Here is a 5,408-nt window from a genome sequence, read left to right on the forward strand (position 1 = left end):
TGTCTGACCCTGGCTCGGTTCACACAGACTCAGCGTGACGTGTCTCTGGTGTCACACTTCCATCTGGAGGCATCCATCGCTGCACCTCTCAGGGAGAATCACATCTGTGAGCACGTGTGTGTGTGTGTGTGTGTGTGTGTGTGTGTGTGTGTGTTGGAGATAAAACAAGGTGGCAGCCCAGCCAGTGTGGCTCAGTTGGTTGAGCATCATCCCATGCACCCGAAGGTCACGTTTCGACCCCGGGTTAGGGCACATGCCCATGTTGCAGGATCGATCCCCAGTAGGGAATGTGCAGGAGGCAGGTGATCAATGATTCTCACATTGATGTTCCTCTCTCTCTCACTCTCTTCTCCTCTCTCTAAAAATCAATGCAAATATTAACACAAAACAAAACAATCAAGGTGGCAAAGGGCTCTCCTGGTGCCGGCCTTCCTCTGAGAGGCTTCCTGGTCCCTGCACCCACCACCACAGCACCCCGTCCCCTCCCCCCGCCCCCCCAGCCCGGGCCTGCTCACCCCTCCACAGCTCTGCCCTCACTCTCTGCCTGGACCCCTCAGGTCTGCCAGCCCCACTCCCCTGGCCTCTTACCCAGCCCGTCCTCCCCATCACGCTAACCATCCCCCACGCCCAGCCCTCTCCAACTGAGCATAACTCCCACTCGCTCTGCTGTTCTGGAGAGGGACTCAGCTCAACCTGGGTGGGCGTTTCAGGGCCGTGGGGCCGTGAGTGCACGCTGGCAGGAGGGAGAACACTTGGGTGGCTTTCGAAGGCAATTTTGTTGAATTAGTGTTGCTGGCATTAAGCACACACATTCTCTCTCTGCTGTCCCCACACATTGAGGAAATCCAGGGTATATGCGATGGAAGGAAACCCTGAGTATCTTTTTACATATTTAGTATTTTCAAACTAAATCTCATTTCCTGATGAACCAATGGCCATGTCTTCTTCACTTAAAAACGAGGTTAGGAACCTTGAAAGGTGATGGAATTGTTTTCATCTTGATCATACTGGCGGTTACACAGCCAGGTTTGCCAAAGCTGAAAAGGGTGGATTTTACAGATGCAAACCACACCTCACTGAGAAACAGAACAACAATGGTTATAAAGGGAGGAGGTCAATGTGACGGACAGATACTGAGGCCAAGGGACACCAACAGCACATTGGTGAGTTTTGTTCATTGAACTGACTCAATGGTTATTCTGAAACCTGGAAAAGAACCAATATTTAATTGTGGTGCATTCTGGGCTGTGGGAGCATGCTCTGTCTTCTTGTCTTTTTCCTCCCTCTCCTGGGAGCCACCCCGCCTCCCTCAGGGAGCTCATCCTCCAGGTGAACCAGGGGTCTACCCTCAGAGCATCCCACCCTCAGGCCACAGGGCGGGCACAAGACCCAGCAGAAGCAATCAGGACACTTCCCTGGAGGCAGAAGGGGGCTGGTCTTCTGGGAGGGGAAGGCAATGGCCATGAGCAGGCAAATTGCTGGTAACAATGGCCTCGCCCTGCAGGAAGCTGAGATGCAGGGGAGGGAGAGGAGATCATGGACCAGGAGAAGGGGTCCCTGCAGCGTCCTGTCCTGGTCCTGCCTGGTCTCCAAGCGGGACCTCAGTTCTGGTCCAGAGCGGTCGTGCAGTCCCCTGGCCCCCTCTGGGATGGCGCCAGGGGAGAGCCGGTGAACGAAGAGGCTGACAGAGAGGTCTGAGCCCTAGAGCGAGCGCTGGGGGGGCAGGCTCAGCTTTCCGCTGCAGGGAGGCCAAGTGTGAGGGAGAGGAAGGGGAGGAGGGTGTGCTCTGAGATGCTGACAACGAACACTGCAGGTGGGGTCTGAAGGAGCCTTTTTTTTTTAAAGTATATTTTCTATATTTTCCACAGTGAACATGTATTGCATTTGCATAGAAATAACAAATTTGTAATTTTAAAAATGAGTCAGAAATAAGAGTAATCCTCTCTTCTGAAAATCTTACCTTGCGGAGGAGGACATTGAGGTCAAACAGGGTAGGAGCTGGTCTGAGCGGGGGACCGAGGCCGGGGAAGCCTGCTGGGCAGCCTGGGGTGGGGGCAGTCGAGGCCAGGTGTTCCCTGGGGACAGGGTCCTCAAGGTGACACTTTGGCTTTTGTGTCCCATTTAGGGAAGAGGGGCCTGGACCAGGTGGAATGGCAGGTGTACAAACCTGATCACTGTCGATTGATCACTGTCGATTGATCACTGTTGATTAGGACCAGCTTGGAGACACACTGTCTTCGCCATTTCCAAGTCTAAGGTCAGCAGCAGTGTGTGTAGGTTTCAGTGTCCAAGTGCCAGGTACATTGGATCCTGGGTGTTGTATTCTTGTTGATGCGATCGCACTGCAGCTGTTTCCTTACTACCCTAATTCCGGAGTGTTCATTGCTGGTGTGCAGAAATACACCGGATTTCCGCCTATTGGTTTTGGACCCTGAAACCGAGGAACTGACATGTTAGAGCTAACGGTTTTGTGTGGAATCTTTAGGAGGAGGGTGGTGGGCGCGGGCAGAGGAGCATTGGCAGAGGGAGGCAGCCTGGGGCTAGGGACAGCGACTCCTGGGGGCAATTCTGAGGATGAGAAGGTGCCTCTGCAGGAAAGGGAAGAAGTGCTGCACGCTGTCTTCGGGACATGAGGTGTGAGGTGGCCTCCCGGTGGGCTGCTCCCTGCGGGCTGTGGGTCGCCCACAGGCCTCCGCACCCCCAGTGGCAGCATGGGTAGAATGGAATAAGGAGGAACTTCTACCAACTCTGGTGCCAAAGAAGGTGGACTGAGGAATGAGCGTGATAATCGGTCCATAAGTGGTGTTCAGCTAAGCGGTTAGTTATTTAGGAAGCAAATGCTGCACCTTCCTCACATAGCCACCATCATTAAGAGGAAAGAGTTAATTTAAAAAACAACAATAGTAGGAAATGTGGTCTGAGTTAATTTTAAAATGTGTTTAACATTGCTGATGGTGAAAAAATGCAGATCAAAGCAATGTGTTATCATAAGCACAAAGATTTTTTAAAATGTTAATGTTCCATGCTGGGTGGGGCGGGAGGTAGGGTGCCTCCCAGATTGGGGCAGGATGGGGACGCAACTCGGTGGAACGCTTTGGGGAAGTGATTTGGAAAAATGTATTAAACACGATCAGATGTCCACTGTCTTTGACCCAGTGATGCCATGCTGAGTCATTGGCTTTAAAGAAATAATCAAAGACGGAGACGAGGATTTAGGCCTGAAAGTGGTCCTCACCACCTCATTTATAATCGTGAAATCTGAAAATAACCACCATGTCCATCATCAGAGACAAGTCTTCCAATAAATCATGGGAAAATAGTGATGAAATATTACACAGACGGTGCAAACTGTTTCCCAAGAACAGACAACGTCCCTGGGATCCCGTGAAGTGCGAGAGGGCGGGTTACGTTCCTGTGGGTCCAACCACCGCCCGGTCTTCACAGCGGCGGCCTTTCCGGTGCTTGCCTCTGGGCCGGCGGCCTGGGAAGACTTCTACTCTCCTCTGCACACGTTCCTGCACTTGCCGAGGTTCCTACCACAAGTGCGACTGTTTTATAAGGACAACAGAAGAGTGAGTGTTTACACAGTGCAGGGCCCCTGCGGGAAGGGCCTGCCCTCAGTGGCGTTGCGCTGCGCCTTGAAGAGGAGATGCTGCCGAGGTCTGTGTCGCCCACCTCCTCGGGGAGAAAGGGTGCCACGAGGAGCAGTGTGAGTGAGCGACCTTGAGGACAGGCTCTGTTCTGGGGCCAGCGTGTGGTGAGAAGGTTCTAGAAGAGTAACTGCCTTCTCCCTTGTCTCTGCCCTTGAGCGATGCTGCCTGTCACCTTCTCTCCTTTCCACAGGGGACTCGGAGAATCCCCACGACTGCACCGAGGCTGCCAAGAGGGAGACCAATTAGTACAAAGTAAATATTCCTCCACCAGGAAAATGGATGGAGCCGCCAAGCGTGCCTCCCGGGCCGAGCGCACGGGCTTCCTGCGCGGGGCCCAGCGCAGCCAGAGATGAGAGAGACAAGACAAGGCCCCCCGGCCTCCTGGGCCAGGGCCCACTGGGCAATTAGGCCTCAGCATTTATTTATGGAGCTCGCCGTGCATGTATCGCTCCCATTTCCGCCTGCAGATAAAAAGCAGAGATAATCAGCCTGGCTGGACACGGACGCTGCAGGGGCGGGGGGCAGCCTCACAGCCGGTCCACTCCGGCCAAGAATCCACCCTCTCCATCGCGTCTTCCTCTGGAGGGCCTGTGGGGGCAGCAACAGGTTCCCACCGCCGAGGGAGGCCGTTGGGAAGGAGAGACGGGCAGGGGCGGCGTGTTTTCCTGTGGAAAGCCACGCGGCTGTTTGTCACTCCCCACCCTCCCCAGTCCAGCTGCATCCAAGCTTCCCCAGTCCTCTCCACCGCATTCGGTCCACCAGCTATGCTCCTGGGTTCGTGTTTCTGAGATCATTAATAATTAATAACGAGGAGCCCCTCCTCCCGAGATAGCAATCTCTCCAGCAACGTGTGTTTCTTCAGAGCATCCCTGGGATTCGCGGCCTTCCCGGCACAGAGCACACAGGCTGGCAGATCGCATTTGGGGACAATGGAGACTTGGAAAATCTGATTTATTCTCACAAAATTTCCTCACCAGTCTCTGGGCCTGTGTAATTGGTGTTATGGTGAAATAAATTATTTTATTTTTAGAAAATATATATTTATTGATTTTAGAGAGGAAGGGAGAAAGGCGAGAGAAACAGAAACATCAATGATGAGAGAGACTCATTGATCGCCTACCTCCTGCACACAACACACTGGGGATTGAGCCTGCAACCCGGGCATGTGCCCTGACCAGGAATCAAACTGTGACCTCCTGGTTCATAGGTCGATGCTCAACCACTGAGCCACGCTGGGTAAAATTTTTTTAAAAAAGGAAAGCTCACACCTTAAAAACCAGTGGGGCAGCAGCTGATGAACCAAATCACTGTAAAATTAAAGGATTTTTGAGTTGATTGAAAGAGAACAGACTACTTCCCCACCCCACCCCCCAACTCCCAGAAATAACTACCGCTTCTTCAGACCTGAAATTAAAATACCAGAGAGAGAAATAGATGACCCAATAGGTTCGAGAGTTAAAGTCGACTTTGTTATTTTAAGAATATAGTGTTTTTCTTGTTCCAACAATCATGTGGCAGCTTCCTGGAGAAGTTTTTAAAGCCCCCCTCATACCGACTGCATTGCCTTCGTCAATTAAAGCATGTTTAGAGGAAGTGAAACGATTAGTTAATTCAGACACACTCTATTAATCAGTGCCGCCGCGAGGACGTTTCATATGGATGGAAACGTGCCCCGTGGGACAAACAGGCCCTGCCGTGTCTCTCAGGGCGTGGGATCAGGTCCAATTACTTGGGAAAATAAATATGGCAACTCTC

This window comes from Myotis myotis, unplaced genomic scaffold, assembly GCF_014108235.1.
Source record: "Myotis myotis isolate mMyoMyo1 unplaced genomic scaffold, mMyoMyo1.p scaffold_m19_p_8, whole genome shotgun sequence".
In the NCBI taxonomy this organism is placed as follows: domain Eukaryota; kingdom Metazoa; phylum Chordata; class Mammalia; order Chiroptera; family Vespertilionidae; genus Myotis; species Myotis myotis.